The sequence below is a fragment of the Salmo trutta genome, chromosome 6, assembly GCF_901001165.1.
Source record: "Salmo trutta chromosome 6, fSalTru1.1, whole genome shotgun sequence".
Taxonomy (NCBI): domain Eukaryota; kingdom Metazoa; phylum Chordata; class Actinopteri; order Salmoniformes; family Salmonidae; genus Salmo; species Salmo trutta.
This window is the reverse complement of record NC_042962.1, coordinates 44,348,808-44,362,246: the sequence shown is the minus strand read 5'-3', so window position 1 is coordinate 44,362,246 and position 13,439 is coordinate 44,348,808. Positions and strand designations below refer to the sequence as shown.

The 13,439-nt window shown below is 44.2% G+C and overlaps 1 pseudogene; it reads left to right on the top strand.

Moving 5' to 3' along the window:
• The first annotated feature begins 7,223 nt into the window (after positions 1-7,223).
• LOC115195222 (signal transducer and activator of transcription 1-like) lies at positions 7,224-11,361 on the top strand (annotated as a pseudogene).
• The last annotated feature ends 2,078 nt before the right edge of the window (positions 11,362-13,439 follow it).

Here is a 13,439-nt window from a genome sequence, read left to right as displayed (position 1 = left end):
AAGTGTTTACCACGTGTTTTCAGGGAAAGTGAAAGTAGCTAGAGCCTGCTGAAACTTGGAAATGGGCAGGGCCCTATTTATAAGTCATAGTTTATATATATATATATATATATATATATATATATATATATATATATATATATATATATATATATATATATATATACACTGCTCAAAAAAATAAAGGGAACACTTAAACAACACAATGTAACTCCAAGTCAATCACACTTCTGTGAAATCAAACTGTCCCCTTAGGAAGCAACACTGATTGACAATAAATTTCACATGCTGTTGTGCAAATGGAATAGACAACAGGTGGAAATTATAGGCAATTAGCAAGACACCCCCAATAAAGGAGTGGTTCTGCAGGTGGTAACCACAGACCACTTCTCAGTTCCTATGCTTCCTGGCTGATGTTTTGGTCATTTTTGAATGCTGGCGGTGCTTTCACTCTAGTGGTAGCATGAGACGGAGTCTACAACCCACACAAGTGGCTCAGGTAGTGCAGCTCATCCAGGATGGCACATCAATGCGAGCTGTGGCAAGAAGGTTTGCTGTGTCTGTCAGCGTAGTGTCCAGAGCATGGAGGCGCTACCAGGAGACAGGCCAGTACATCAGGAGACGTGGAGGAGGCCGTAGGAGGGCAACAACCCAGCAGCAGGACCGCTACCTCCGCCTTTGTGCAAGGAGGAGCAGGAGAAGCACTGCCAGAGCCCTGCAAAATGACCTCCAGCAGGCCACAAATGTGCATGTGTCTGCTCAAACGGTAAGAAACAGACTCCATGAGGGTGGTATGAGGGCCCGACGTCCACAGGTGGGGGTTGTGCTTACAGCCCAACACCGTGCAGGATGTTTGGCATTTGCCAGAGAACACCAAGATTGGCAAATTCACCACTGGCGCCCTGTGCTCTTCACAGATGAAAGCAGGTTCACACTGAGCACATGTGAAAGACGTGACAGTCTGGAGACGCCATGGAGAACATTCTGCTGCCTGCAACATCCTCCAGCATGACCGGTTTGGCGGTGGGTCAGTCATGGTGTGGTGTGGCATTTCTTTGGGGGGCCGCACAGCCCTCCGTGTGCTCGCCAGAGGTAGCTTGACTGCCATTAGGTACCGAGATGAGATCCTCAGACCTCTTGTGAGACCATATGCTGGTGCGGTTAGCCCTGGGTTCCTCCTAATGCAAGACAATGCTAGACCTCATGTGGCTGGAGTGTGTCAGCAGTTCCTGCAAGAGGAAGGCATTGATGCTATGGACTGGCCCGCCCGTTCCCCAGACCTGAATCCAATTGAGCACATCTGGGACATCATGTCTCACTCCATCCACCAACGCCACGTTGCACAACAGACTGTCCAGGAGTTGGCGGACGCTTTAGTCCAGGTCTGGGAGAAGATCCCTCAGGAGACCATCCGCCACCTCATCAGGAGCATGCCCAGGTGTTGTAGGGAGGTCATACAGGCACGTGGAGGCCACACACACTACTGAGCCTCATTTTGACTTGTTTTAAGGACATTACATCAAAGTTGGATCAGCCTGTAGTGTGGTTTTCCACTTTAATTTTGAGTGTGACTCCAAATCCAGACCTCCATGGGTTGATAAATTGGATTTCCATTGATTATTTTTGTGTGATTTTTTTTTTTGTCAGCACATTCAACTATATAAAGATAAAAGTATTTAATAAGATTATTTCATTCATTCAGATCTAGGATGTGTTATTTTAGTGTTCCCTTTATTTTTTTGAGCAGTGTATATTGTTAGGGTTGAACTGGCTATTTGTATGCATAACATTTATAATATACCGGGGAAGCTATGCTACAATATTAAGTATATAAACTACGGATAAATCAACTGTTGAAGACAAGAAGAACTACAACCGGCAACAGGAAGTGCGTCACGAGGCTGGGACCAGCCTGCACGCCGACGATAGGAGGAGCAAGTTTAAACCACGCTCCTCCTCCCTCTGACAGGCCAGCATTGAGCGGGAACTATCTCTGTCAGAGTATAAAAGAGAGAACAATAGAATGTGACGCTCTCTTCTTCTGTTTGCCCTGCAAGGTGTTACAGAGAGACCGTATACGAACGACATATTTACCACACACGTGTTTGCATTAATTAAAGTACAACTAAATCAGAAGTTACTATGTGCTGACTATTTTGTTCTGATACCAGAAACGAACAGGACGCAACTTTAACAATATATATATATATATATATATATATATATATATATATATATATATATATATATATATATATAATGATTGTCTACTTTGACACTGACGAACTGAGATCAATAAAAACGATTTGGTCTGAATTCAAAGAATAGCCCAGCCTAATGAAGCGAGAACACATATTGTACAATATTTGGAGGAAATATATATAATGAACAAAAATATAAACACAACATTTTCAAAGATTTTACTGAGTTTCAGTTAATTTGTCAATTTAAATAAATAAATTAGGCCCTAAACTATGAACTTCTCATGATTGGGCTGGGGCGCAGCCATGGGTGGGCATAGGCCCACACACTTGGGAGCCAGGTCCACATACTGGGGAGCCAGGTCCAGCCAATCTGAATGAGTTTTTCCACACAAAAGGGCTTTACTAAAGACAGAAATACTCTTCAGTTTTTGAGAGAAATAAGCTTTTTGGAAAATGTATGGACAATTTTTGGGATCTTTTTTTGCAGCTCATGAAAAATGCGACCAACACTTTACACGTTGCATTCATATTTTTGTTCAGTATATATATTATAGGTTACAGTAGGCTACTAAATAAACTTTCCAGTGGCACACTGACTCACCTAATGATGAAGATACTGTAAGTAGGCCTATACAGTGCTGCTGTTGGGATTTGTGTGAGAAAAATACGTTTTTCCAGCAATTGTATTTAGAAATTTGTAAAAGGCAAACTGACAGCGGCAACAAACCATATAAATATAATCCATAGATGACAGTTCCCATTCAAGTCAGGACTGGCAGCCATTACTAGCGTACCCATGAGTTTAACAGTCAAATCGCCATGGTAAGAGGTTCCAAAACCCTTCTATAGGTTATATGGCAATGCAACAAGCTGTTCTGTATTAGGCTAGCATGCTTCTCAAATTGCAACTGTTGGAATACCGGTAACTACCAAAATAAAGGAAACACTTGAGTAAATGAGGCATAGAAACTATTTGTTTTGGTGTGGGGTGCATCTTCCTGGCATGGTTTAGGTCCACTTGTAGAATATATGCCAAGGTGCATTGAAGCTGTTCTGGTAGCTCGTGGTGGCCCAACACCCTATTAAGATCCTTTATGTTGGTGTTTCCTTTATTTTGGCAGTTACGTGTATGTGCTTTTGAGCAAACTTAATCCACAGTTATTCTTTAGAAACGAGTGATCCTCTGTGGGGAAATTATGCTCTCTGGTGTATTATGAACATTGAGAGCGGGCTCCTATGTTTTTTTTTGTTCTGTTTTGCCTTTCGTGCCCCCTACGGGCTTGGGCCCAGGGGCTTTAGAGCGTTGGGCCAGTAACCGAAAGGTTGCTAGATTGAATCCCCGAGCTGACAAGGTACAAATCTGTCGTTCTAATAATAATAACAAAATCCTCTGAATATCGATATAGCAATAAGCGCATAGACAATGTCATCCCCACAGTGACTATACTAACATAGCCTATCCAAACCAAAAACCATGGATTACAGGCAATATCCGCGCTGGGCTAAATGCTAGAGCTACCACCTACAAGGAACGGGACACATACATGGACGCATACAAGAAAGCATGTTACGACCTCCGACAAGACATCACACATGTAAAAGGACAAGGAGGGAGGTGTTATCCTATTACACTGGCTCCGACGCTCCTCGTATGTGGCAGACCTTGCAGACATAATGGATTACAAAGGGAAACCCAGCTGTGAGTTGCCCAGCAATACAGAACTCCCAAACGAGCTAAATGCCTGTTTTCGAGGAATATAAGACTGTGCCTTGTGTGAAAGCCCCTGTTTTTCCAGATGACTGTGTGATCTTTCTCTCCATGGCCGATGTGAGCAAAACGTTTAACAGGTTATCAATCAACAAGGCAGCCGGACCAGACAGAATACCAGGGTGCTTTCTCAAAGCATGTGCAGACCAGCTGGCAAGTATTTTCACTGACATTTTCAAACTCTCCTTGTCCCAGTCTGCATAGCTGCAGGAAGTAGTTTGGGGGTGGTGCTGCGATTTTTTTTATTTGTATTTGTATTTCTTTTTTAATTTTTTGCCAACCGGGGGGGCGGGTGTAATAACAAAGTATATATATATATTTTTCATTCCGATTTTTTAGGGGGTGCTGCAGCACCCCTACTTCCCGCGGCTATGCCAGTCTGTAATCCAAACATGTTTCAAGCCGACCACCATTGTCCCTGTTCACAAAAGATCTAAGCTAACCTGCCTAAATTACTATTGCCCTGTAGCACTCACATGTGTAATTCTGAAGTGCTTTGAAAGGCTGGACATGACACACATCAACACCATCATCCTAGACACCCTAGACCCACTCCAATTTGCATACTGTCCCAACAGATCCACAGATTGTGGCGGATGAATCAGAATTAGTTGGGTAACATAGATAATTAAGATGTTTTATTTGCATAATATGCTTATGTGAGATACTTGTCATTAGAATGTATCCCTTTGGATAATGAATGTTGGCAGTTGGACTTTTCCCTTAGCTAGGGCTCAGTCACTTGGGGCCCAGAGAGGGGAGAGGTCAGGCTTGTCTTTTACATGTCCCTGGTGCTATGCAGAATATCAGAAAGGGAAGAGGACAGGATGGAACATTGTCTTCAAATGTGAATGTATCTGTTAAACCATGTGAAGGGATGGCGTGATTAATGGGGAACCAATTACTTGTCTCCACAATGTCTGTGCGCAAGTCACTCCCTCCTTTGGCATTGGGAGAAGGTGTATGGCAGTGTCTGGAACCATCGTATGTCCTCTCTGATATTATCTATGCATAAGTCACTTTAATAACTATCTACATGTAAATATTAACTAAATTACCTCAACTAACCGGTGCTCCCGCACATTGACTCTGTACCCCCTATATACAGCCTTGCTATTGTTATTTTGCTGCTGCTGTTTAATTATTTGTTACTTTTATTTCTTATTTTTTTAGGTATTTTCTTAAAACTGGATTGTTGGTTAAGGGCTTGTAGGTAAGCATTTCATTGTAAGGTCTAAACCTGTTGTATTCGGCGCATGTGACAAATACAATTTTATTTGATTTAAATAGTCAATGAATGGCACCCAAACGATCTGCACTGACCCTATCTTGCATTGACCCTATGCACACTCACTTGACTATATATACACACCATATACACACTCACTTACACACAATACATTGACACTCCCACACAAAACCCATACACTTAAACATTCACTACATACGTACACACACACATACTAAAACAACACAAACACACAAACATTATTATCTATTCTGATGCCTAGTCACTTCACCCTGCCTTCATGTACATATCTACCTGAAATACGTTGTATCTCTGCACATTAATCTGGTACTGGTACTCCCTGTATATACAGTTGAAGTCAGAAGTTTACATACACTTAGGTTGGAGTCATTAAAACTCGTTTTTCAACCACTCCACAAATTTCTTGTTACCAATTACAGTTTTGGCAAGTCGGTTAGGACATCTACTTTGTGCATGACACAAGTAATTTTTCCAACAATTGTTTAGACAGATTATTTCACTTATAATTCACTGAATTACAATTCCAGTGAGTCAGAAGTTTACATACACTAAGTTGACTGTGCCTTTAAACAGCTTGGAAAATTCCAGAATATTATGTCATGGCTTTACTAGCTTCTGATAGGGTAATTGACATCATTTGAGTCAATTGGAGGTGTACATGTGGATGTATTTCTAGGCCTACCTTCAAACTCAGTGCCTCTTTGCTTAACATCATGGGAAAATCAAAAGAAAGCAGCCAATTTATTTTTAGACCTCCACAAGTCTGGTTCATCATTGGGAGCAATTTCCAAACGCCTGAAGGTACCACGTTCATCTGTACAAACAATAGTACGCAAGTGTAAACACCATGGGACCACGCAGCCGTCATACCGCTCAGGAAGGAGACGCGTTCTGTCTCCTAGAGACGAACGTACTTTGGTGCGAAAAGTGCAAATCAATCCCAGAACAACAGCAAAGGACCTTGTGAAGATGCTGGAGGATACAGGTACAAAAGTATCTATATCCACAGTAAAACGAGTCCTATATCGACATAACCTTAAAGGCTGCTCAGCAAGGAAGAAGCCACTGCTCCAAAACCGCCATAAAAAAGCCAGACTACGGTTTGCAACTGCGCATGGGGACAAAGATCGTACTTTTTGGAGAAATGTCCTCTTGTCTGATGAAACAAAAATAGAACTGTTTGGCCATAATGACCATCGTTATGTTTGGAGGAAAAAGGGGGAGGCTTGCAAGCTGAAGAACACCATCCCAACCGTGAAGCACGTGATGGCAGCATTATGTTGTGGGGGTGCTTTGCTGCAGGTGGGACTGGTGCACTTCACAAAATAGATGGCATCATGAGGAGGAAAATTATGTGGATATATTGAAGCAACATCTCAAGACATCAGTCAGGAAGTTAAAGCTTGGTCGCAAATGGGTCTTCCAAATGGACAATGACCCCAAGCATACTTCCAAAGTTGTGACAAAATGGCTTAAGGACAACAAAGTCAAGGTATTGGAGTGGCCATCACAAGGCCCTGACCTCCACCCTATAGAAAATTTGTGGGTAGAACTGAAAAAGTGTGTGAGCAAGGATGCCTACAAACCTGACTCAGTTCCACCAGCTCTGTCAGGAGGAATGGGCCAAAATTCCCCCAACTTATTGTGGGAAGCTTGTTGAAGGCTACCCAAAACGTTTGACCCAAGTTAAACAATTTAAAGGCAATGCTACCAAATACTAATTGAGTGTATGTAATCTTCTGACCCCGTGGGAATATGATCTTAGAAATAAAAGCTGAAATAAATAATTCTCTCTATTATTCTGACATTTCACATTCTTAAAATAAAGTGGTGATCCTAACTGACCTAAGACAGGGCATTTTTACTAGGATTAAATGTCAGGAATTGTGAAAAACTGAGTATTTGGCTAAGGTGTATGTAAACTTCCGACTTCAACTGTACATTTTCATAATACCTTTACTGTTATTGCTCACTGGTCTAGATGGCCCAGTGGTGCCAGCTGAAACTACTGGACCCTAAATACCAGGAGCAGGTCCACCAGCTCTACGATGACTCCTTCCCCTTGGACATCAGACAGTACCTCAGCAAGTGGATTGAGAGCGTCGACTGGTAAGCAAGCAGGGATGAAGACTGCAGAGAGGCTGCTGTAAAATGGATATACAAAGATCTATTCTATTTGACCGATATTCTACTATACTCTACTCTGTTCTATTATATCTTTATTTTATTGTATTTAATCTCTTTCAATCTTAATTCTCCTGTGAATCCATATCTAGAGATAATGTTGCTGTTCTGATATTGATATACAGTATGTCACTGATCCAATCCATAGGGATAATGTGGCTGTTGAAGTATCCCTGGCCACTGTCCGCTTCCACGATCTCCTAGCCCAGCTTGATGACCAACACAGCCGCTTCGCCCTGGAGAAAGACCTCCTGCGACAACACAACTTCCGCAAGTTAAAAGAAACCTCCAGGTGTAGTATGAGCTCAGGCCTTATTGCCAGTGGTCTTCCATACGTTATTGCTTGTATGTTACAGGAATTCTCAATTAGAAGTTATCCATTCTGCTGCTAATTTCCCCTTTTAAGGATTTTGAATGAGTTGTTGATTTGGAATTGATGACCCTAGTGTCAGTAAATGTTTTTGGGGTTTGTAGTAATAAAGTATACACTTTCACAGGACCGCTTTCAGGAGGACCCTGTTCACATGGCCATGATCATCTACAGAAACCTGAAGGAGGACCAGAGGATTCTGGCTGCTGCCAAAAGCATAGAGGTGCCCTACATTGACTTTTATTGACATACATTGTAATTAACAAAATCCCCACACGTCTTTCTCTATCCATGCTGTCAGATATTGTAGGTGATACATAACTGTATATTGGAGCATTTACATGCTTTAACTGTGGAGTTAAATGAACAGTATTTTCTTCTCAGACCGACAGAGAAAACTGTCACGCTCTAACCATAGAGAGCCCTCTGGGTTCTCTATGGTGTATAGGTCAGAGCGTGACTAGGGGGGTTTCTAGCGTTTGTATTTCTATGTTGGTGGTTTTGTATGGTTCCCAATTAGAGGCAGCTGGTAATCGTTACCTCTAATTGGGGATCATATTTAGGTAGCCCTTTTTCCCACCTGCGTTTGTGTGATATTGTTTGTGTTAGTGTTTTTTGTGCACTACGGCTTTCACGTTCGTATTATGTTTATTGTTTTTTTGGTTGTTTCACTGGATAATAAAGTATGTGGAACTCACGCTGCGCCTTGGTCTGCTCATTACGACGAACGTGACAGAATATCCCACCAACGCAGGACCAAGCAGCGTGTTATGGAGGTAAAGGAGTTTTGGACATGGGAGGAAACCCTAGGAGGATGCGAGACCCTTCCTTGGAGGGAATCGCCAAGGAAGATGGAAGGACAGTGACGACGCCAGGGTCCGGGGCCACAGAAACCCCAAGATTGTTTTGGGGGGGCACAAGGGGCGGTCGGCTGAGCAGAGAAGAGAGCCAGAGACCGCCTGGCAATCGATAGAGGAGTTTAATGAGGGATACCGGAGAGAGGTGTTGGCAAGGAGTATGCTGCAGCGCAGGCGTGCTGAAGAGCGTGTCTTCAGTCCGGTGCCACCTGTGTCGGCTCCACGCACCAGGCCTCCAGTACGCCTCCCCAGTCCGGTACGTTCTGTTCCGGCTCACCGCACTCACCCTGAAGAGCGTGTCTTCAGTCCGCTGCCACAGAAACCCCAATAATTTATTTTGGGGGGGGGCACAAGGGGCTGTCGGTCGAGCCGAGGAGAGAGCCAGAGACCGTTGGGGAGGCGATGGAACTCTTGGAGGAGAGAGAAAGGAGAGAAATGTTAGTTATCAGTCATGTCATCAGTCCGGTGCCATCTGTGCCGGCTCCACGCACCAGGTCTCCAGTGCGCTTCCCCAGTCCCGTGCCACCTGTGTCGGTTCCTCGCACTCGCCCTGAAGAGCGTGTCATCAGTCCGGTGGCACCTGTGCTGGCTCCACGCACCAGGCCTCCAGTGCGCCTCCTCAGCTCGGTACGTCCTGTGCCAGTTCCTTGCACTCGCCCTGAAGAGCGTGTCATCAGTCCGGTGCCACCTGTGCCGGCTCCACACACCAGGCCTTCAAAGCGCCTCCCCAGTCCGGTGTCACCTGTGCTGGTTCCTCACACTCGCCCTGAAGAGCATGTCATCAGTCCGGTGCCACCTGTGCCGGCTCCACGCACCAGGCCTTCAGTGCGCCTCCCCAGTCCGGTGCCACCTGTGCCGGTTCCTCGCACTCGCCCTGAAGAGCGTGTCATCAGTCCGGTGCCACCTGTCCCGGCTCCACGCACCAGGCCTCCAGTGCGTCTCACCAGCCCGGTACATCCTGTGCCGGCTCCCCGCACTCGTCCACCAGTGCGTGTGTACGATCCGGAGACTCCAGCGACGGTTCACAGTCCAGAGCTTCCAGCGATGGTTCACAGTTCGGAGCTTCCAGCGATGGTTCACAGTGCGGAGCTTCCAGTGACAGTACACAATCCGGAGCTTCCAGCGACGGTCAATGGCCCGGAGCCTCCAGCGACGGTCAACGGCCCGGAGCCTCCAGCGACGGTCAACGGCCCGGAGCTTTCAGTGATGGTCAATGGCCCGGAGCTTCCTGCGACGGTCCATGACCCGGAGCCTCTAGGGACAGTCCACGGCCCGGAGCCTCCAGCGACGGTCAACGGCCCGGAGCTTCCTGTGACAGTTCCACGGGCTGGAGCTTCCTGCGCCGGTGCCATGGCCGGAGCCTTCCTCTGCGCCGGTGCCCAGTACAGGCACGGCGTCCAGTCCCACTCCATGGCCGGAGCCTTCCTCTGCGCCGGTTCCCAGTCCAGGCACGGCGTCCAGTCCTGCTCCATGGCCGGAGCCTTCCTCTGCTCCGGTGCTCAGTCCGGGCACGGCGTTCAGCCCGGCTTCAGGGCCAGATCCGCGGTCTGAGTAGGGGCTACGTCCTGCACCGGAGCTGCCACCGACGCTATTTGCCCACCCTAACCCTCCCCATCTAGGTTCAGGTTTTTGCGGTCGGAATCCGCACCTTTTGGGGGGTATTGTCACGCCCTAACCATAGAGAGCCCTCTGGGTTCTCTATGGTGTATAGGTCAGAGCGTGACTAAGGGGGTTTCTAGCGTTTGTATTTCTATGTTGGTGGTTTGTATGGTTCCCAATTAGAGGCAGCTGGTAATCGTTACCTCTAATTGGGGATCATATTTAGGTAGCCCTTTTTCCCACCTGCGTTTGTGGGATATTGTTTGTGTTAGTGTTTTGTGCACTACGGCTTTCACGTTCGTATTTTGTTTATTGTTTTTTTGGTTGTTTTACTGGATAATAAAGTATGTGGAACTCAACTCACGCTGCGCCTTGGTCCGCTCATTACGGCGAACGTGACAAAAACACACAGACTAGCATTGGTTCTGGAGAAACAAAAACTGGACAACAAAGTCAAAGACATGAAAAACAAGGTTCAGGTGAGTGATCATTTCCATCATATACTATATGTTGATTGTTTCCTGGTGGAACAATTTCATCAGTGATTTGCAGTACATGTTCATGCATGTCAGGTTTGCCATCTAGCTGATCCAGCACGTTTATCTCACTTGCTAGTGACATGACTTGGGGCCTAAAGGAAGGAAGACTGGGTGAAAGTATGAGGAAGCTTTTTAGAGCTTTCATTTTTGTGGAACCCAGCAGGAAAGTATCCGGGAGGCAGGGAGTCAGGTGAAGAGAGAGTGGGAATTGTCAGGGTCTCAGACTTTGGTTTTCATGCATGTATAATTATGCATAGCTTATCACATTGTTAATACTGTTATGTTTTATGTTTTTTTTTGCTTTCAAAGTCTTGTGCTATTACTCTCTTAGGAACCAGAAGGGGGAAGTGGAGAAACTAAAAGCTGCTCCATCTGACAGAACAAGACAGCAGATTCAGCTGGAATGGCATTTTGTTGTGTGACGATAGATGGAAATCACATTGTGTGATCATAGTACAGAGGCCATAAGTCTCTGAATTTGTAAACCTCGCAGTAAATGCTTGTTCATTGTTTGTTCCGTTTGTTAGTTTGTTTAATTCATGTTTAATAATCTTTAAAAAAAAAAAATTATCCATGTTTTATTATCATTGTTGATCCATTTATTAGTATTTTCCAAGTTTATATAAGTTGAACATTAGGATACTCTTGTTCAAGAGCAGGGACTGTTGGATTCGACATTTTGAACATTGAGATATTAAAGACATGATAGATCAGATGCATAGTATATTAAGGAGTGAGATCTGTAGAAAGACAGAGTGGCTGTGGAATGTGCTGGGTGGACGGGAGGAGCTCAAAGGATTGATATAGGGGAGACAGATGGACATCTGTGGATTAGGTGTAGGAGGGGTTGAGGTCAGGAGGTGAGGTCAGATCCCCTGAAGGGAGTAATAAGGGTTTAGTATCCTGTTACTCTTTTCCTGTAGAACCATAAGATGTAAGGATTGGAGAGAAGGAGGAGTGTCTTAAGTGGGATATATCTGTGATGGGAGAAATGTTGGGTTGTCTGAATTACAGCTGTACAGAACCTTTGGACAGAATTAAACTTTGTTAGCTTCTCTAGTGTCCGTGAGTTATTTACTCTGAAAAATAAGAACCTAACCCTAGGAAGCGGATCAGAATATAAAGTCTCTGGAATACCTTCAAGACAAGTATGACATTAAACTCTTAAAAACAGAGGTGAGGTATTTTATTCTCAATCTGTAATAGATCATCTATTTACAGGTCTGTGTTTCAAGTATAGTCAGTAAGTGAATATTTTTCCTTCTCCCACTTTAGAACATGAACTGAACGGGCTGACACCGAAACAGCTGGAACACGAGAAGCTGCAGATTGTAGAGATGTGTTTCAAGCTGAAGTGTAAGAGGGGTCATGATTGGTCACGATGAGGTTAACAGTGACATTTGACCATGACATTGTACTGTGAATAAAAAAATGCAATGATCATTTAAATGAATTATATACAGCACCAGTCAATAGTTTGGACACGCCTACTCATTCAAGGGTTTTTCTTTAATTTGACTATTTTCTACATTGTAGTACAATAGTGTAGACATCAAAAATATGGGATCATATTAACCCCAAAAATATATTTAATATTTTCAAAATATATTTTATATTTGAGATTCTTCAAAGTAACCCTCCTTTGCCTTGATGACAGCTTTGCTCACTCTTGGCATTCTCTCAACTAACTTCATGAGGAATGCTTTTCCAACAGTCTTGAAGGAGTTCCCACATATGCTGAGCACTTGTTGGCTGGTTTTCCATCACACTGCAGTCCAACTCATCGCAAACCGTCTCAATTGGGTTGAGGTCAGGTGATTGTGGGGGCCAGGTCATCTGATGCAGCACTCCATCACTCTCCTTCTTGGTCAAATAGCCCTTACACAGCCTGGAGGTGTGTTTCAAATCAAACTGTATTTGTCACATGCGACGAATACATTCTAAGACCCATCAATGCATATGCCGAAGCACAGCATCTAGGAAACACTCCCTAGAAGTCATAAACCTAGGATTAAAACTAGGGAGGAACCATGCTCCGAGGGCTGTGCTGAGTGGACATTTAAGAGTACATGTGCCCCTTATTGTTGTTCAAGATGTTCCAACCTTCGTAGATGACCATCAGTGTCATATAATAACCAGGGTGGCTATAGAGGGTGTAAAGTTCAACACTAACGAGTCAATGTCATATCTTTTTCATAGCCTGAGAGAGAGAGCCTGATATTTCATTCAATGTAAATTACATTTCCTAAATCTTCAGTACCGAAATGCATACATATTACACATTATTATTGAACAATCCTACATATACATGTTTTATAAGTAATTATTTTCTTAGAGAAAAAGGCATTGGGAATTATCTATTGTAAACCACCACCACCATCCATCTCTAAATCCCCATCGTCAAGATGAGACCGGTTCAGACACTGTCTCTTCCCCCCTTGATCTCCAGTGCCTTCCAGGTTTCATATGTTTTTTTTTCTCCATGATATATCAACCGTCTTGCCTTTAGGCCCATGTTCTGTCTTGAATACAGAAGCGCCCATCGACGCAAATGTTCACGATGTTGGAAAAGAGTTTCCACATGTTTGATCATTTCAAGGACTTTAAAGTAATCTCCCCACCTAAAGCTAAAGACAGGCACAAAATAG